Source organism: Agelaius tricolor, unplaced genomic scaffold, assembly GCF_023055355.1.
Source record: "Agelaius tricolor isolate 1412-34295 unplaced genomic scaffold, bAgeTri1.0.p SCAF_1, whole genome shotgun sequence".
Taxonomy (NCBI): domain Eukaryota; kingdom Metazoa; phylum Chordata; class Aves; order Passeriformes; family Icteridae; genus Agelaius; species Agelaius tricolor.
This window is the reverse complement of record NW_027269261.1, coordinates 23,739,891-23,760,929: the sequence shown is the minus strand read 5'-3', so window position 1 is coordinate 23,760,929 and position 21,039 is coordinate 23,739,891. Positions and strand designations below refer to the sequence as shown.

The 21,039-nt window shown below is 41.3% G+C and overlaps 1 protein-coding gene across 8 annotated transcripts in view; it reads left to right on the top strand.

Annotated features, from left to right (window-relative positions):
* The window catches only part of TRERF1 (transcriptional regulating factor 1), a 97,783-nt gene that overhangs the window by 13,537 nt on the left and 63,207 nt on the right, over nt 1-21,039 (top strand). For all 8 annotated transcript variants that reach the window (XM_071426853.1, XM_071426835.1, XM_071426844.1 and 5 more), the window contains one exon: nt 14,921-14,976. The gene's annotated coding sequence lies outside the window, so the exon portion shown is untranslated. The remainder of the gene's footprint in view (nt 1-14,920; nt 14,977-21,039) is intronic.

Sequence of the window (21,039 nt, the reverse complement as noted above, 5' to 3'; positions counted from 1 at the left end):
TTTGCCAGGCATCCCGAGCTGTTCAGGTTGCATAACTGGCTGCTGTTACATTGCACGTTTGTGCATTGGGTCCCATGGATCATTGCTGTGATAGTAATTGCTGATGTTGCATCTCCTTCCATCATCTGAGAAACAACCACCAAGAGGAGGATCTGGGGAGATTTGTACTCACTCTGGACTTGGAAGGATTCAGCTGTGTCCACTGAAAATCATTTTGGGGCATTGCATGACCAGAATCCCCCATTATCCATGATCCTGCTATCACATCATCTTCATATCTCCACAAATAGCTCTCTGAATTACCACTCCTTCTGTGTTTCAGTTGGGGGGAACTGGGTGTAACAGATGTCTAGGTGACCAACAAGTCAGAAGTATCTTGTATTTCAAAGTGTCAGGAAAGACATAACACCCCTAACATTCTTTTGTGGGGGGGTTTTGGTTTGGGTTTTTTTCTTCATTTCTGGTAAAGAACTAGTGAAATATAGAGCACATATGGAAATGGCAGACGTTGTTGGGTTTTTGATTTTTTTTTGTTGTCCTTGTTTCTAAAATTAAGCACACAGGAGTTTGTGAGATCTTGCAAAGAATTTAAATCATATTGCACAGTCATGTGTTCAAGGAATCTTTTTAATCTAGTCACATATATAGTGAACGGATCCAGATTTTAAAAAATAGATTGCAGTAAGGAGAGGTAAACCAAACAGGATAAAGACAAAAGTCTGCTAAATATTTTTGACTGTACTTACCTAGTTTAGCTTGCTGCCAGTATTCCATTTCTTTTTGTTTGGTTGTCCTTCACGTTCTTCCTATGTAAGAAAGAAACCTGCGGTATGAGCTGTTCTGCTTATGCCTTGCATAATGTTGGCAACTGAGAATTGAATCACACGATTTCAAAGTAGGTCTGTCTCTGTGTCAGAAAACTAACAGTTTCTCCTTCCTGTGGGTGGACATCCATGCACAGGGGTAGTAAGCTTTTATTCTGCCATGGTGTGTTTCTGTAGTATGTTTCTGAGCTGGATCGTGGGAGGAGGAGTGATCTCACAGCTTGACCACAAGTGCACTTGGCAATGCTCACAGGGGCAGAGCTGGTTGCAGAATTTGGGTCAGCGGGACAGTATCCTGGTGAGCTGTCTGGCACAGGACCCTCTAGGACCAACTAGTGTATTAATTTACCCTAATTCATGCTGTTTATACAATAGAAAACTTTTTTTTGGGTTTTTACTTCTGCATCTGCAGAATGTCGACCTCGGACTGCTATGAAACCTTTGAAGTAATTTTGATGACATGTCCTACACCACTGAGCACGAGCTACTCAAGTCAGACACGCTGAAGTCAAGTTGAGGCTCTGTAACTGAAAGGATGTACAGCACATCATCAACTGTACATGAGTGTTTTACTTGTTTCTCATGGTGAATTTAATGAGGCAGATACATATATATACACACACATGCACAAGGCAGATCTGAAAGCAGTGAACACAGGCATATATGCATTGTGTTGTAATTGTTTCCTCTTGGGGGTTCTGTTATTGTTGTATTGTTGTCCCTTTCACAAACTGTGAACCTGTAATTTTTTGTGTGCTGTTCTTTCGCCCTCTCTCCCAGAGAGGTTCAATCTATCATGTTAAAAGAAATCAATAAAAAGTCTAGAGGTTTATTTATAAAGTAGAGCATAGAGAGAGGGTACAAAAATTCCATTAAAATGGCAGTTTAGCACTAGCTACATCTCTTTGGGACTAAACTCCAATATTTTAAACTATTAAAATTGTTACAAGAGTGCTTTTAAAGTGCCACAAATCACAGTAAAGCTTTCTAGCTGAAACTTGCCTTTATATAGTGCACTAGAATTTAGCTTATATATGTTTTTGGAGTGTCTGATGGATGCTGCCCTCAAATACCATTTTAGCATCCATTTTAGAGTTTTATTACAGTTAATAATCTTACATGTTTATCCTCAAGGGGAAAAACATGAATGTAAGAAGTCAGAATTTATTTTCCTTCAGAAATGTGAGTGTATGTATGTCTTTGTGCAGATGCAACTCTGAGCAAATTAATTATTTCTGAGAAGTCTAAAGACTTCTAATGTAATTCATCAGGATTGCCTTGCTTGGCACATGCTATTCAGTTACAGGAACTTATAAATCCCAGTAGCTGTGGGTTATTTTATGACATAGCAGTTTTCACCAGTGATGTGATGGTCATCTATTCCATGTTTTCTATCCAAAGAAATAAATGTGTCTGTGTGCTCATAAATATGATGCTGGAAAGTTTATGGGATAGTGTCTGTGCTGAACCTCTCAAATATCAGAAGTAGTGTGTCTGAAGTGTAAGCTTTGCCTCCACTCAGCATGTTTTTGAATCTTTTTTTAATAGCTGAAGAAGATTGATCTTGAAACTGTTGAGTTTAAAATGCAAATGGCGCTGTATAGTTTTGTGTTGTACCATCTTCTATCCTGGGATAAAATTGTTTCTAGTGGAAATGCCCTTTATTTACTTCCAAAAATACCCATTAAAAAATGGTGAACTCTGTTTTGGGCCAAAGGTGGGCTTCTCCTTCCCCAGGAGACAGTGCAGGCTGTTGGAGAGCGTGGCTCTTGCTAGGGGCTGTGGGAGCAGACTACATAAATGAACATGGCAGAAGGCAAATGAGAAACTCCAACTCACCACACATTTGTGTGTGGTAAAAATCTGCACCCTGTCACACAGTCATGTCTGTACATACAACTCAATAACCCAGTTCAACATTCCTGCTTTGTTCATCAAGTTTTTGCTTTTCTTACTGATCCACAGGCAGTTCTAGCTTACTTCTTGCTGTTGATTGTGAACATTTTCCTCTTTCCTTGCTATGTGGATTAAAGTAATGATCCCAGCAAGCTTAAAAACAGCAAAGCTATTAACACTGCCCTTTCACTGTTAATTAACATATGAAGTTTCAGAAGAAGGACTCTAACCCGTGTAGTTTTTGTGTGGTGGAGATGCTAAAGGGAAAGCACTAAACCCTACTTGTCTAAGCACAGACAGCTGAAATCTTTCTGTAAGGTGCTTCTCAGAGTGGAAAAGGAAAGCCTCTAGTTGTGTTACAGAGCCCTGAGCAGAAGTGATAGTTAGCATCTCTACTTTTGAAAAAATAAGCAAGTGATGTTAATGAAGATAAAGCAGAACAGCATCATTCACAAAAATTAGTTTCCTATGAAGTCTGATGTTCAGCCCACTGAAACTGGGATTGCAGGTGGGGTAGTTAGGTTTGGCCAAACTGTGTTTGTTGCCAGCTAAGGTTGGCATCTCAACTCTGCACTTCTGTTGGGGGGGTTCCTCCTTCTTCCTCTCCCTCCCCCTGGGCTTGCTCAGGCACATTGTCTCCCTCACCTCTTGGTGCTGGGCAGTGCTGCTGTGCTCAGACCTGTGCCAAACACTGATGTAAGGAGGAGAGTCTAGTGAGAGGTGTGGGAAGAGGCAAGTGTGAGAAGGCAGCTCAGCCCAAAGTGTTAATCTGCAGCCTTTGGAAGGCATTTGTGAGGTCAGGGTGCTGCAGCAGTGTGGAGGCTGCCTGAGATCATTTAGGAAGTATGATGTCCTTGAAGAGAAATGAGGTTCTCCTCTCACTGTGCCATGCTTACAGAGCTGTTGTGGCTCTGACTCCCTGACTGTGTCCCTGTAGGCAGAGCAGCTGTCATTGGGCTTTGAACATCCTGTAGTTCAGGCCGCTAGTTTCCATTTCTTCCCCTTCCTCCAAGTGGTGGACATGTGCTCAGTCTAGCAGATGTTTGTCTCCTTGCTTGCACCATGGACTTTTTGCAGATTGTAGTAAAAAAATCTTGGCGGAGTGTTGGTGCTTGTTGGTGCTGTCCTTGAGGAGAAAGGGCTGCTAGGTGAGGCTGAGCTGGCTGTGAGCAGCTGGCACACACTTGGTGTAACAGGTTAAATCTGTTGGATTGCATTGCTTCTGCTTCTAAAATGTCCTTGGGAAGAGCAGTGCTTTTAGCCAGCTGCTGTTGGGGTGAGTCTGGTCATACACTGGCATCTGGGTCATGGTCTTTGTGCTGGGCTTGGGGCATCAGCCAGCTCCTAAAGAAAGCCCCTAGTCCATCTAGCGAGATTTTCCTGTTATATTTCCTATTCTATTTCCTATTTGGGGCATGGTGGTGCCCTACTTTGCCCATTGGGGGCGGAGGAGGGGGTTGGTGTGAAGCCATTTTTGTGGGTTTGCCATACTGAAGAGGTGGTGTGTTTTAGGATGTTGTGATAGCTTTGCTGAGTCAAACAGCTATTGTGTGGCTGCTGGTGACTGGAAAGAATTGTCCTCCTGCAAGTGTGATATTTTATAAGTTTAAGGTCTGATTGTTGTAAGTGTGGCTCTCTTGAGACACTTAAGTTGCTATTTAACCAATCTGGCAAAACCACATGTGTTTGACTTCAAGGAGTTTTGCCCACCAGCTCTGTTGATCTTACCCTTTCTCAAGATGCTGCGGTACCTGCACTGGCCCTCCTCTGTGCTTGGGGTTGAGCCCACAGTAAGTGAGGGAGGACTCTCTCAGCTTTTCTAATGCTTATGGCAGAAGGGAGGAAGTGGTAGATACCAATCTTGCCCTCTCACACAGCTTTCCACACGCATCTTGCTGCTGGTGGCCACCCAAACTGTCCCCTAGAGATGCTGCCCTACTGTGACTAATTTCCTGGCTTCTAATTTGAAAATGAAGTTATCAAAGTTGTGCCAAGTTCCAGCTTTTGTTGTATCTGAAAACCTAGAAAGCATACTTCTGGGAAGAGGTGTTGGATATCGGTTGGTTTGGGGTATTTCTGGTCATTGGAAGACAGGAAGGGGATTAGTAAGTGTTGAGGATTTGACTAATTTAATTGGTGCACCTTGATTTTAAAATCAAGACTTAGTGCATTGGAAGTAGTAGATGCAAAGTCTGTAAGGTACAAAGACTAATCAAAGCTGTGATTGTTAAAGATTTGTACTGTCGCTTCTAATGCCATAAAAGCTGAATATGATTGGTGAGATAATCAACCTGTGTGATAAACAGGTTATCTTTCTTCTGTTGTTTATACAAATAGTTTTGTTTGTAGTATTTTGTGGACTGCAGTATTTAGTGACCGTGCATGTTAGACATAACTGTTAGTTAAACTTGCTTGGGAAATATTTTAACTAATAGATGTACAAGCATGTGAATGTAGTGAATTCTTAATGAATTGTTTTGTTTTCCCAGCTATAAAAATGTTCTAGTTAAGGGAAATAACTTAGTAAGTAAATATTACTCTTAAGGATAAAATTTTTTATTTTCTTATGTGTTTTTCCTTTGGGATATGTGTGTGTGTTTTAAAGAGTGCTCAGTGAATAAAAATTCATGCTTGGAGTATTGGTGAGTTGGTAATGCAAGGTCAGATATTTGTATTACTTATACAGCCACTAGTTTAAAAATAAACAAATTCTAATATGCATTTCATGTATATAAACAACTGCAGATGTTGTAAAATACAAAGCACAGAGTAGAATAACAGAGGTAAGCTTTAAATGTAGATGCACAGAATTAACTGAGATGGCTGGGGAAGCAGATTTAGAAAAATAGGTATTGAGATGGCTCCTTTCTTTATTTGAGCAAAACAAATGTCAGAAATAGTCTTAGAAGGAAATTTTTATGGCTTGTACAGTTTCAATATCTGAAAACCGTTTTTACCAGATTTTGCATTTATTGGTGGAGCTATAAATAAATGCAGAATAATTTTGCTGGGCTCCATGGAGTTCTTGCAGATCAGTATCAGCCCAACTGCTCTCAGAATCTGGCCTCACTTTCTCCTTGGCTGGAAGAGCCAGTTCTTAAAAACTGTGGCAAAACTAGCTAAGCATTAATCTTGCACAAATTGGTTAATGAGGGGTTTTTTTGTTTTGTTTTGTTTTTTACTTAAAAGATATCTTTTTCAGACAGACAGTTTCCTGGGAATGCTGGGAGAATCAGTTAATTGAGCAGTTTCCCATTACCAGTCTTAGTCTCAGCTTTTGAAAAAGCAAAATACAACCTCCCGCCTGCCCCAGCCTCTGAGAAGCCCACCAGACAGACAGCCTTCCCTCTCCAGGGGCACCCCAGCCTGAGCACCCCTGAGGGAAACGTGCAACACAGAAAACTCAGCAGTTTGGTAAATGAAGTAAAGGAGAAAATAAAATTCTTGCTGTTTCAATGTGGAAATCAAGAGAGAAATATCAAGGTTGGCTGTATGTTAGCCTAAAAATCAAGGTTAGGAAGTTCCTTGAATAGTATGAACTCAGCAATTTTTGCAGGGAACTGCTTTTAGATTGCCTGGCTCTTCAGGAATTGGTTGATAAATTTTAATTTCAGCAAAAAATGATTCAGTCAGTTACCTAAAATAACATTTTTGCTAATGCCTTGCCCCAGTGTAAAGCATTTGAAGTTAAAAAAAAAACAAACCCACTTTTTTTTCCTGTATTTCTTCTGTCTTTAAAATTGTCTCTATGATCTGCCAGCAAGCTGTGAAATGGTTGTGACAGTCACTATCTTGACTTAAGCCCTGTATGGAGACTCCATGGCAGGGAGTGCAATCATGCGATAAGCAGAGTAGTGAAACACGTCTTCATTGCTGCATTTAGCTGCTTTCTGCCCTTTTTCTCATGGGCTTTGGCAGGATCAGAACCACAAATTAGCTTCTCCATACATTGCTTGTGACCCTTGACTGAGCAGGGTAAAGGAAAGAAAAGATGGACTGTGTGCTCATAGAGACACTGCAAATAAGAGGACAGTTCACCTCTAATTGTAGCTTCTGGAAGTGCAACTTTTATTGAGTTGCTGTTAGGGGAGGCTTGGTGAGATGTAAAATGGACTTGTCCTGACTGCCTCCAGTGATCCCAGCACTGCCTGTCCTGTGTTTCTTGGGTTAAGAAAAGTAAAGCGAGGCAGCAGGAAGCAAGGATGTAAACTTCTCAGAAGCAGAAGGAAAATAATGACATCACTGTTTTTTTGAACTTTGAGCAATCTTAAAGTTCTAGAGGTGTTTTCATCATATCTATTTCATGAGGAAAAATGTGTATTTTTCATAGCACTTGATGTGATCATATTTTTAACTTTTTGCAGTGCTGACATTTACAGACGTGGCAACTGCTTTGAAATAGTGTTTCTTTTATTACAGATCTGATTAGTTGGGAGGGAATGGGAATTAGAAATTTTTATAACAAGTACTGGCAGTATCTCACGCCCCCCCTTTAAATATCTTCCGCTTTAATTTTTTTTATTTGTCGTCATTTTGTGAGGTGCATGTTATCCACTGAAATAGAAGTACATGAGGCAGTTGGAATTCAGCATTCTTGTGAAGTAATCTGTTTCAGCAAAAAAAAGGCTGTGAAACTTTTAATAAAAAGTAAAGAGAAGAAGTTCTGAAAGTTTCTGATTCTGGAAACCCACTTTTTCCTCTGAAAATTTTACTTGTTGGTGTAATTCTTTAAGTAGGTTGTACTGCTTTTGAAAAAATTGATGCTGAATGAATATCATGGATAATATAGAAGCTTTGTAGGATGTTCACTGACCTACCTAAAAAGCCCAAGAGAGATAATTACAACCTTTGGTAGTCTACATGTAAATGCATTTTGCAAACTATTTTCCTTGCAAAAAATACAAACCAGTTACTTTTTGGAATCTGTATGCATGTGGAAAATGGACTGTAAGAGAGATGCCTATTTCAGGCAATTTTTGATGAGTTCTAGATTAAAAAAAATAAAATTATGGCATATTAAATTATTAGGCATCTTTACTAGGGTGGTAGGAAGATTTATGGTGCAATGAAATATTGCTGCAACCTAATTTAGAACTTGACAAATCTGGTTTTATAGGGTTGAATTATGAGGGATACCTCATTACTTGTGGGGAAAACTTCTTTTATTGTTATTTTTGGCACCCTGGTCTTCTCTTTGGTTGAGCTGTGCTCTGTAGAAGCTGCGTTGGGCAAGATGTCTCAGCTGATCCTTTTTCAAGGGAGCTGTGCAGGATGAAGTCATAATTAAGGATCACATCCTGGCAGGCCTTTCTTACCACGTGTGGTTGCTGATTTCAAGTTAAATGCTTGCAGTCCTCATTGCTCCTTGGTCAGAAATGTAGTTTTTCTTAAAATCACAGATTTGTACTTCATTGTGAGATACTCCTGACTGATAATGAATATCAGCTATCTATATATACAGTATCAGTAGTTATAGAAAATTTAGCTCCACCAAAATTACATGTGTACTGCCTTTTTTTTAATCCTCTTTTCCTTTCTTCTGCATATGAGCCTCTTGATTGCACAAGGGCATGCTTTGAGCTCAAAGAGGCAATTTATGTGGAGTATGACCTGGCATTATGGCTTGCAGCAGTAAATAGAGAACATTAAAAAAAAATCCCATTTTTTTTCAGTTTAGGAAGTGTATAAAAATCTTCGGGTAGCAAATACTTCGATCCTCTTTGGAGACTGCTGATAATATTCATACAGTGCTGTTTACAGGTTCTCAGTTGAGAAAAAAACTTGGAAACCAAGTTTGTGCATTCAGCTAAACTGAAGAGGAAATTTTACGTAGAAATAGTATTTCTTCCTAGGGTAATACAGAGTTCCTTGTGCATTGTTTCCCCCACTGAACTGACATGCAGAGTGATTGATCTTAAGCAAGGTGCACACACATGTAACTACATCTGTATGCACATGCAAGAGCATGTGACAATGGAAAACAATGCCACAGGCTTTGAGGTCAGGCAGTAAATCTTTTGAGGACCTTTTCTCCTCATTTCTGTGGGACAGAAGTTTCAGCTGCTCCCGGTGCTGTTACCTGACCCTGTGGCTCCACAAGTGTGCTGTATGAGGTGTTTTGCCTGCTCCACAGGAGGAGTAAGGCATTGCTGGATGGCTTATGTGGTCAGGTATGAGTAGCAGAGGAAGTGTGTGCATTTAGGAGACTCTCATATTGAATACCTAAATGACCTACTGACAAGCACGTTTAAGGAGAGTCACAGTTTGGTGTATGTTGAATGTGCACTATGTTATGCACTTAGCTTCAACTATAAACCATTTGCTGAGTTTTAGTGACTCTGATGTTTAGTCTTTGTCCCCTCCCGCCCATGTTTAGACTTTAATAGCCAAGTATTTTGCCTCTGTATGTAGCCTTAAGTTGCACTTTTTTTCTGATGTAGTCATCAGATCAAATTATTTATAAAATGAGGACATCCTTTTGGACTTCATGTGTAAACAGTCTTTTAAATATGTGCACAAGCAGAGAGATTTTTCTCTGTTTATCCACAGTTGAAGGCTAAACATTAATAAATGCTAACTTTTTTTTCCCCCCTCATTCTTTGCTGAATTTTTCCCTTTAAGGTTCAGATTCCTTCTCTAGATTACCAAAGAAATTTCCCCTTGCCCTTGATCAAGATACTGGTTGTATTATGTCTCTCCTACTGTGATTATTGTGAGCTAGAGTAAGCGAGTGGTTTCTCTGGAGTGGTTCCTGCTGGACAGGTATTCATCAAAACCACGTCTACAATGCTGGCACGTGTGTTTGAGGGTAGGATCTACTGTCTTCAGGCAGTATGGTGACTCCAGGATTCTAAATTCTGGAATTACCAGTGAGAACTGGAAATATGCCACCAGCTCAACAGAGTACCATTCGAAATTTCCTTGGAGCCAAGTTTGCCTTGGGCTTGGCTTATTTCTAAGATATCTCAACAGGCAACACATTTGTAGTATGGATTTGGGGATGGTGAGGAGGGATTCTCAATAAAGATCAGAGGTGACTGATGATGTCTCAAACTGCTGCAGCAGAGACACTCTCCTTTTGCTCTCTCTGCTTTTTGAATATGTTTTGCTGGAAACCTGGGAGGTGCCCATCCAAGATGCTGCCTTCAGCTGGAAGGGGAGATGGAGAAGCAAGCAGTGAAACAGCGTTTGAGAAACGTGCATCTTGCATAGTTTTTAAAGGTACCTACTGCTGTCAGGCTAATTTCATTTGTATGTTTGTTTCAGCTTTCTGGTTTTTGTTTTTTGCCTATTTTAACCAAATTTGAAACATTCTCTTAGCCAATGACAGCAAGGTTTGCAAATCAAAACCAAATCTGAGCATAGCATTACACTTGAGTGAGCTGTGCTAATCTAAGACAAGCTTCTGTTTCCTGCTTGGAGCTTCTCCCCCATGCTCTCGTTTGGCACATGTACAGCCCTGTGTGCTGACAGCCACCTTTGAGGCACAGATCAGTTAAAGAAGTGTCTGTGGTGGCAACTGCTCCAAGCTCAGTATTTCATGTGCTTATTGGCTACCTACTGGTGGTTAGGAAGTAGATATTTGGAGTCATGTAGGCTAGAGTAAAGTCCTACATTTGTGAATTAACAGCCGTAATGGAGTGATATCAGGTCCTTTTTGTGTTCTTATGATCAGACATTTCTGCCAATGAAAGTATTTCCCATAAGAAGTCAGAGTGCAAGCTGTGTGTGAGAGGAATATTTAAGGCAGTGAATATGTTGAACTGATAGTCCTGCATAGCCCAGCGCTGTGGTTTGCATAAAAGCAGCCCCTTAAAGACCCTGTGGTCTCATGTTCTATCAGCAACTCTGTGACTGACTTTCACTTTCCCTACAGTACATGAAGAGATAGAGAAGAGAATTTGCCATCAGTTTTCTCTCCTTGCATTTTTCCAGACAGTTTGGCCTCAACAAATTGTACAGCCTCCCTCTTGTCTGCGTGGGAGAGTACAGACTGCTGCTGGCGGCAAGGAGGAGAGATTAACATTCATCTGTTCTCTCCCCACTCGCTTTTCCATCCCGTGGGCATGGGAGACTTATGAATGTTCTGCTCCTTTGGGGTGTGTTTCTACTCACTGCCCTGATGGGAAGACCACAGAGACACCAGTAAGGTTGTGCAAGTTTCACATTGCTGATTAAGAAGGCATATGAGGAAGTCAAATGCAGCGTTTCCCTAGAAGAGGTCAGAGAGGAAGATGGAAGGACTGGCATAAGCCTTAGGTTGCTCGCTTGCTCAGAGATCTCCTTTTCCAGAGTCTGTGCACTTTGAGGGCTTCATGGAAAGTCTGCCTCCTCACTTGGGTCTTCCATGAAAAGTGTGTTTAGACACACTTTGACAAGTCCATTCCAAGCAGAGACACTTTCTTCTTTGATCTTTACTCTCTGTTTTAGTTTTGCATGTATAGCCAGAAAATCTGATGGGGAATATGGGGAAAGAAATTATGGGAAGGTTTTGTTTATTTTTGGGGTTTTTTAAGGAAAGTTTTTTCTGATGTAGAAGCTGAAGTTGATACTGTATAAACGTCTATAGTATCAGTACATAGCAATGATATTACACTCAAATGTAAGATAAGGAGTTTTACTTTCACTTTGTGGCATTGTGAGGGACAAGGAAGGGTTTTGCAAACACATCTTTCTGAATGACCCTGCTGCAAGGAGAGCTCTCTCTGCCATTGTCCTTTGGTGCCCATTTACCCTACCTAGGAGTCAGGTGGGTGCACACCATGAGGAGTGGTGTATCTGCTTGCTCCTGCTTCCTTCTGCACGACACCAGCCTGCCTGTGCAGGAGCAGCAGTGGCCTTGTTGTCCTGCTGCTGCCAAATTAGGGGGTCACTCTTAAGTAAAAGCCAGATATTCCTTCTCTTGCTGCTCCCCATCCTCAATGGGGAATGGTTGATAAGTCAGCATTTGCTAATTTAGCACTGTGGAAGGTTTGTCCTTGATGAAATGGAGTTGGGAGGTCTTCCTCCTTCCTCAGTTAGTAGTTCCTGCAGGAGAGAGGGCAGTAGGCCTCTTCCCATCATTTCCAGTGCTAGCCACTGCCTAGTGGGATGTGATGAGCCAAGTGCCACTGCCAACTGGCTTGGAGGTGATGAATCTGCCAGTGTGAACAGCAGTTAAAAGAATTGCAGAATGTAGGGAGCCTTATGAGTGGGCAACCAGCACCTTGCATGAGGTGGTGGAAGAGTACAGTTGTGGTAATTTTTTGAAAGGTACATTGAGGATTTTACCTGGGGTATGCATGTCTGTTACTTACAGTGGCAGGGAATTTCTATAGAGCTTGTTTAAACTTCTGAAAGGATGTTGCTAACAGGCGTCAAGTGTGGTGAGGTCAGTACAAGAAGAACAAAACCTCCCATTCAGATAAAAGCAGGGAAGGGAAATACTGCCACGTGTGGGACTGCTTTAGGCTAAACTGGTCTGTGCAGTAATTTGTGCAGCTCTCCAGAAACGTACTATGGGTTTGAGCTCCCCAGCTCAGACAGGTCTATGCTCATGTTCCAGGCTTTGGGAAAGCAGGAACGTCACCATCTGTGTCCTACTTCATTTGAAAAAGAAACTTTAAAAAAATCTTGAATGCCAGCCATCTGCTGATAGTGCATCCAAACTTTATCCTGGTATCTGGGGACAGAGGAGGAGGAGAGTTTCTTAGGGGAGAGGCACTGTTGAAAGAGAAAGAGCTGCCTGTAGCTGGGGTGCTCCTGGATCCAGAAACCATCAGGGGAGCATGTGCAGGATGGCTTGGCATCTCAGTGCAGCCACTTTCTGTAGTACCAAAACAGTCGGGCCTAGAGAGAGTGAATCCGAGTCCCATCCTGTTGACAGTCTGCAACACTTGGTTTATGGATTATTAAGAGGAGATTTGAGCATTTCTGTGAAGTGGATACTCAGTGATGAGTGGTTAAAAGCCACCATATTGATGTTTGACACAAAAGGATAAGTCACTTTTTCCTTGTAGTCTGGTCATTGGGCATAATGTTGTTTCAGAAATACATTGGGTTGTGGTTTTCTACAAGCTGCCTATGAAAATAGGCCCACAGTCTCAGTGGGAACTAATATGGGCCCTTGGGTGGACACAGAGCAAGAACAGACTTGCTTCTCTTAAATTCTTATAACAAGTCTTCCCCAGCAAATGCCCACTGAATTTTGATTTGGTTATGAAGGTGCTTTTTCTGAAGTCAGCGTCTCATGTTTCTATGTTGTATTCTCTTCTCCCCTGTATTACAGCAGTTGAGTGCTGCTGCTGCCCTGGTGGCTCTGTGTGAATGTGAACCCAAGTAAAGGCAGTAGAGAGTTAAAAAAAATCCATTAATTAAAATATTTACATTGGAAGCTGCAAAACATTTACTCTTTGAGTAAAACAAACTTCCCCATTGTTCTTGTATGATTGCTACAGTTGCTCTGAAAATAGGCAGGAAGAGGTTGTGCTCTGAGGAATTTTACTGGGTTGGCAGGGGAATAGGAGGGTAGGGATACTGAAGTGGGCTCTTGGTCAGTGGCTCTCTTTGTTCAATCTCTCTGTAACGTGGACAGAAGATCTCTTCTTCCTAAGGAAAAAAAACAAAAAAAAAAACCAAAAAAACCGAACTAATTTTTCTTTTAAAAAAACAAACCCTATAGTGGTGTCATGAGTGGTCATATTATTCTGGTAATGCCAAAAAAATTAATGATTATCAGTATAATCTGAGAAAACGGTATTTACAGGATGAAAGGTTTATTTTTTAGCACTTAGGGGAAAAAGGAAGCACCCCAGAGCTGGCAATTTGGACACTGGCTGGGGACCACATGCTACCATCCCCATTTTGCTGGTGGGGAAATGGCAGTGTAGTGTGGTGAAGGATGTCACCTCTCTGTGGCACTGAGCCCCTGTGGGTTCCTGCTGGGGTTTGTTGACATCATGGCTGCAGCTGCTCGGTGTTGAAAAAAAAAACCAAGTGAGGGTGCACCTATTTTTTCACTTTTTTACTTTAGGCACAGGGATACCTTTAGTATTATCATAACAGAAGAGGTAGGCAAACATGAAAGCTCTTTGCTTCAAATGCTTTAATTCCCACAGTATCTTCCCCCAGATAACTGGATTGAAAAACTAAGCATTGTTTGTTTGATTTTTTAATAGTATTCTCTTGTGTGCCATTTCACCATGGCACATCTCAGGCCTTTTCCACTCTGGCACTGGAGTAACAGGTTTCTGGAATTCGTGGGCAGGACACTGGAAGGGCTAAAAGAGTGTGAAGGAATTGCTTTGTTTGGTTTTTTAGGTCCTTGATTCACACTTCTCACTCTAGGCAAACCTTTAGAGTTTTTCAGATTGCCAGATGGGAGGTCTCTCTTCTGCCCTAGTGAGTCATGGACTGGCTGGATTGCAGGTCATGTCATCTCTTCTTCATAGTGCCGTGGCACAGTGTTTGTTCAAGCCTGAGTCTATCCAGACTGTAAATTTTATTGACAATTTTAAGGCTGCAAATTTTTTTGGTTAGGTGTGTGGTATTCTTTCATCTGACCCCAAGTATGCCAGACTGTGTTATGTTTACTTATATTATGAAAACACCTCGGTTGCTTTGAAAGGTTGGTCTGTAAAGGAGTTAGGAAATTAAACGTACTTGTTCGGGTAGGCATCATTTAAACTTGAGCATGAGAGTTTTGTTCCATCCATTTCTTGCATGTTTTACTGTTATTTAAGAGAGGCTGCATGCTGACAGTTTCTTGGCCTGGAGATAAAAAGTGCTGCTTACCCAGGTTTGATAGTCTGATGGAAAATTGTCTCCACAATGTATAACACCACTGGGATTATTTCTAGCCATTACTGTTGGTCTCATTTTACAACTGTTCACATTATGTAATTTGATGCTCATTTAATTTAATGAGAGGATGCTGCAGACTTACTTATGACTCTGCAGGACAACCTGGATGCTTTGGCCACCTCTGTTAGCCCTGCCAAAGGAGGAAGAGCATGTTTCTTACAGGACATGTTACAACATCTTTAATACCTTTATTATCCATGCTTCCCAGATTGCTGCAAATGGGAAGGCGACTTGCCTGGGGTGTAGATTATACTGGAATGGCAGGAGAACTTTAACCTTTTTTTTTTTCTTGAACTGCTTATGAGACTTCTGTTGTAAGGTTATCAGGAGGTATTAATGGGCTTTTCCTTTTGTTGCAGATGGAATTTCATGACTTGCTGTATTTTGAATAGGACGAGGAGATGTGTCTGATAAGGTAAGAGAGAGGGTAAGATAAACATGTTCTTATACAAAGCTGTCACACTGGATGGTTTTTTGGATTGAGGATAATTTTTTTTTTCCTGACAGAGCTATGCAAATAATTGTGATAATCTTTTTAAAATTAAATCTGCCTCTAAGCTTCTGAGCAGAAACCATCTCGTTTCTATACAGCTTCTGACCAGTTCTTTCTCCTGGTGAACTGATGTACAAAGGCCAGAAGACAAAAAGCGAAGCCCTTGCAGACCCAGGGGTTAGCAAGATAGTCACGCTATTATTTTAGAGCTTTTTTTTTTAAGTAACAGAGGATGTAGAGAAGTTTTTCTTTCGTTTTGAGATATTGCCTCCCCCCACATCCCCACCCCAAGATATTCAAAAGTTCAAAAGATCTTTGAGCTGTTTTAAGTTCTACCCCTTAAAACTTGTTTTTCTGGTTGAAGTATTCTCAAATTTGGACTGGTTTTTATTAGAACAGAGTATATATGTGTAGAAATGCTCTAGATTTGAGTTTAAATTAATATTTGCTGTCCCTAATGTGCTGAAGGAAACTGCAAGCTTGCTGATCTTTTAAAATTTATCTTCTAATAGCATTTTTAAAAGGTAGTGTTTAGGTGGATACTTTTTTTCCTTACGGTTTCTACTTCAGAGGTCTCCACTGTTAGAGAGGAGTAGATATCTGTAAAACTCTTAGATGTTGGGAGAACCATATTTGAACAACAAAGAGCCAAGCACAAAAGTAGTATTACCTAGAGATTGTCACTGTCTTTCAATGTACAATCCACGCTGCAGCTATCCAGCTCTATCACTTGTTTGTTTCATTTTTGTCTCCCCCTTCTTCCTGAGTTCTGTACAATTTACAGGCCTCAAAAATCCCTATTGTTCTTTTTGGCTTTTGGTTGGAAAATGTCATGGAAACAGCTAAATGCATGATGCCATTGTATGAGGATCAGGACTAAATGACTTTTTCCTTGGATTCAGACATTTAGCTCTTGTAGACACTCTTGAGTTTTTTTGGTTTGACAGGGGGTTTTTTTGTTCTTTTTTCAAATAAGTTTTGTTTTCCAAGGAGGGTGGATTTATTTTTGGAGGGTGACTGCTCAAGCAAGAACTGAAAACTTTGAATGACTCTTGGCACTGTGTGGTATATGCAAGAATCAAAGACTTGGTGGCTGCCTGTTTTTTCTTTTTTTTTTGCAAATATTAGACATTTTGTCCATTCAAACCACCCTCTTTCATGCCACTGTGGGATCTTGTTATGAATATTTTATCTAAAGGCTTATTCTCCACACGAAGGTGGTCTTGTGTATAGTTGGTGAAACACAGCTCTCCAGGTGAGAGAGCTTGCAGTGTGCAGCACTGTTACACAAAGCACCTCAAATACCTCATTTGTTATGTAAACAAGCTGCTTGCTTCACTTGCACGTGTTCCAACCAGTCCTTCTATCCTCCAAGAATGGGTAATTAAAATTGTTTTCAGGACCTCTTAGAGTTTCCAGCCCAACTGCACTGGCACCCCTACGCACCACCCCTGTTTGCACGGTGCCAACAGCACTGCTGTGCCTGGAGTGGCACTGCCACTGATGTGTGTGTGCTCTTGTTGAAAAGAAACATAGCTAGCATGGGCCAGGTAGAAGTGCTCATGTTCAGGCTGCTTTGTTCAGATTCAGTTCACTGAGAAGTCTGTTTGTCCAGTGTCAAAGCAGTGCTGGGGAATTGGGTGTGCGTCAGCAATGGGGACGGGGCAATTTGGTGAGACAACAATTCAGTCATTCAGCTGCTGGTGTTTCCTGAAGACATTATTCTCATGTATTATATATGTATTATATAGTGTACATGTATTACATTGTGTAATTATGTGTACTGCTCTCTTCTGTGGAGTAAATATTGACAAATCTGTGTGTTGTAGCATGGGCAGCTCTTGTAGCACAGCAGCTGATTGCTACTGTACTGTCTCTCCCAGTGCAAGTTCACTCTCCCCTTGTCTTGTAAAACAACCACTGAGGAGGCTCTGTTTCTAGAAAGCTCTTCAACTTGAGGCCATGACACCTCCATGACACCTCCTTTCACCACTGCTTTGTTGCCAGCCCTGAGCACATGCAAACTGTGAGGTAGATCCCAGTAACTGGTCTGGCATTAAAATGAGATTCTGTGATGAAGAAGTAGCACTTCCATTGGCTGTCATCTTTCACCTCTAAAAGGGAATATTCTGTCCTCATTTTGTGTGATACCTTCTCAGTGTAAAATTCAGTTCTGAGCTAGGAATGGGTGTATTTTGCTCCCCTTTCTCCAAGAGGTCTTTATTTATCCTTTCCCCAGCAGCCTGGGCTGGAGAAGTGCTACTGTCCCACTCCTGGTCCTCCTGTGTTTCAAGAAGTGTCTGTCCTGATCATGTTCCTTCTCAAGGCTGCAGGTGTCACTCATTCTTTGAACCATCCCTAGCTACTAAAGATGTCACCAGTGTTACTTCATTTATTTCATTTTTTTAACCTCCTGCTCCCTTTATACATTCCCTCTCCTCATTTACATTTAGGTTGTCATCTTTCCATACAGTTATATGGATTTTGTCCCAAACATGACCTCAGGTTTTGATTGTGCCTCCTATCAATGTTTTTCCTTGGTTGCTGAGTTTTCATGGATGTTTCCTGACCCATTCCCTTCTGTTTCTTCTTCAGGACGAGTCAGTCTGATGCACTCCCACATTTCATGTTGCCATTGCAATTAAAGGGGTTTAGATACCATTTAAAGCAACAATAGATGGTCCACTCTGTGCAGAAATAATCTTGTTTTAATGCTAGCCATGGTGACTTCCTTGTAATGGCTGGCTTTTGACATCTCGTCTCCTGATTACATGACAGGGTAGAATTAAAAAAATGAATAATAGCTCTCTTGATATTCCTGAAGCCTAGTGATGAAATTATGAGACTTGGCAAGCTTGCAGTGATGTTGATAGGTGCCAGACCTCTCACCCAATATTTTATTTTCCTTCCCCCATATTTCCCTGTGCCTTTATCTTGCTTCCTTCCGAGCAATCCAGAGCCCTTGTGAATTGCATGTACAGTTTCACATGAGGTCTGCCCGATAGCTCACATCATAAATATAAAATCATTCTATAAGGCCTCATCTATTTTTGGAGTTACACTTGTGAGATAAAAATTACTTTGATCGCTGAAACAGCATTGTGTCACTTTTGAAAGGAAATGACAAGGAAGTAACTGTTATCAGGCCTATTTTCACCCACTGTTAGCTTAGACCTGACAAATGGTGTCTGCAAGGTCTCTTAACAGTTCCAAATTAGGTTGCCAATTAATATTGACTGTCTAAAAAGCAGTAGGTTGATGTATATTCTATTAATAATAGCTGTTAATGCCCTTCATAATAGTAATCTGTTTTGCAAACATTTTCTGGTTGTTCTTTTCTAACAAGTCTTGGCAGTGAAACCCCCGATTTTACATATGCAGAACCACAGTAATTCGTTGAAGTGTTTGTGTGGGTTTTGGTTTTTTTTTTTTTCATTTTGGGTGTGTTTGTCTTGTTTACTGGGAGTAACGCTTGATTTTGATGAGACCAAATAGAGGCAAAGTCCAGGAATTATTTCTGTCCAAACTTGTAAATTGTGGTTTCTCCTTGTGTTAGTGCAGGTCAGCACAAAACTCTTGCATCACTGCTAGATGAATTTTAATAATTTCCCTTGACATTGCCAGTGAATACTTTTGTCTCTACAGAAGAAAAATTTCACAGTAAGAAAGGTAATTTGAATAAAACGGTAACAGGTAATTTGAGTTTCTTTTCTTGTGCTACTTAGCTGTTATGTCACAATATGTGGAAAGTACCTGGAAAGCACAAGGAGAAAAATGGGAAATCTCATGCATGAGGAAAAGCATCTAGATAAGAGTGTGTAGGGGGAGAATATATACATAAATGTAGACATCAAGGTAAATGCTTTTTTCTTTTCTTTTTCTTCCAGAAAATTTGAATATTTGCACAATCTGATGTTGCAAGTTTTAAATGCTTAACACTTCTAAAAGAATAAATTACTTCAGTGCCTGAATTTGTAGATAACTGTCAGCTTCAAAGGATCAAGTGAGTTGGAAGGAATGTCTGGAGAGCTCAGTATAGGCAGGTATCAGGCAGAATATAGAAATGAGGGGAGTACAGCTAATATAACAGAGACCTAGATGTAGTTTTATGTATGAATTAAGACTAATTATGCTACAAAAAGAAGATTTCTGTGGTTCTGCTTTTAGTGTAAATGTAGGGTACTCACTTCCCCCTCCACATCTCTGTCACACTGGATTTCCCAAACTGCTTGTTACAAGAATTGTGTTGCTTCTGTAAAAATTAAGAATGAAAATTTACCTATTTTAATACTTTTCCAACTACCCTTACAAAAAGGACTACATTTGGCTTTGTAATATCCATGTTGTGAGCTGGCTGTCTGTCTAAGAAATAAGTAACTTTGCACTCTTGACTAAGCAATTAAAAGAAACTGAAATTGGTACTGTAAAATGCACATTAAAGCTATAGGGATGAGATGGAAAGAGCCATTTCAGCTTCTACTTGAGAAGTGAACTGATCTGAAGTTCCCCTTGCAGTGTGTAAGCACGAAGGGGAGGGGTAGGTGAGGTGTGTGGTCTCTGGGGTGCTTGTTGCCTGTCTTTCACTCCACCCAGTGAGCCAGGGCAGGGTACTAAACCTGGCCAGAACCACTGGCTTAGACTTCTCCCTAGGTTACCTTGCTGACCCAGGTGCTCTGGGCTACAGGAGGGGTGCCAGGGCAGCTGCTGGGGCCTGCAGTTGTCCTTTCAGGGTGGGCACTCACTCCAGCAGGACTGTAGGGTGATGGGAGCATCAGTGCTGATGCTAACCCCTGAGCCCCCCATCCTGGCTGGACACACCCTCATTTCTTCCTTCCTTGGTGTTGGTGTGATGGAGCTGGGAGATGGGGAGTGGGAGCAGGTGACCCTCCCCTGGTGACACACAGGGTACCAGCTCTGCAGCTGGGACTGGCTGCCAACTTCAGTGATTGAAAATAGCTCTGCCAGCCAGAAACTTCCAACTGCAGCTCTGCTAATGACTGGTGGTGTGGTTTTGGGCAACTCCCTTGGTTGTCTTTGAGTCAGCTCCCCTTTCAGTAAAAAGAGGATGATACTTACTGTTGAAGTGATTAATTATGGTTCTTCAGGTGCTGAAGTCCTGCCATGTATTCTTACCCTTGCTATGGAGAACCTTCTCTGCTTTTGTTAAGCCTGGCTCCAGGAAGATGACCAAAGTGCCAACCACCACTACCAGTCTTTTGAATCTTGGCCCCCCTCTTCCTCTTTTCCTTTATCTCTGCATCTCTCTCTTGACTGTCTATTATTCATATCAAACCTTTCCTGAATTAAAGACAGGGTGCCAGATAGAGTTAAAAGGAAAATTTCAGTTGAGGCTCCTAGCAGTGAGGTTAAGGGTTTGCTACTGGTGTAGTGAGATACAGAAATGTTCTGCTTTTTTTTCTGAAACCCATTCCGTGTGAAGGTTGTGCAGTTTCCAAGCTCAGAGTTGGCTGCCAACTTCAGACGTGCTAGTAACTTGCTGGCTTTTAAAAATTATATAAAATAAACAAATCTAAAAATAATATTTGGGGGAGTGGCTGGGTGAAGAATTGCAAAATTCACATATGAAATTAAATTTAACTTAACCATCCCCTAGATATTTAAATGAAAGTCTTAGTTAAAGTACCCAGACAGAGCTCAGAGAACACCAAAAGCTAGTTTGCTGTTAATCTCCCAGAAAAAAAAAGTGTTGTCTGGGTTCATGAGTGACCTCCAGCTGCAGGTGGTAACTTCTGCTCCAGGTGGAAGAGAGGTTGTGTTGAAGGGGCTGAGAGTTCTCCCTGTTCCACACATTGGGGTGTAAGGAGCAGGCAGCTCCCAGTGCTCCTGCTGGGTGCCTGCTGCAGCTCAGGCAGCCAAGCACACAGGGTGGGACTCTGTTTACTCTCTGGTGGCCCTGCTGGTGCTCAGACAGTAGCCAGGGCTCCGGTGATTTGTGGACTTCATAAAGCCCAAGGAATGGGCTTT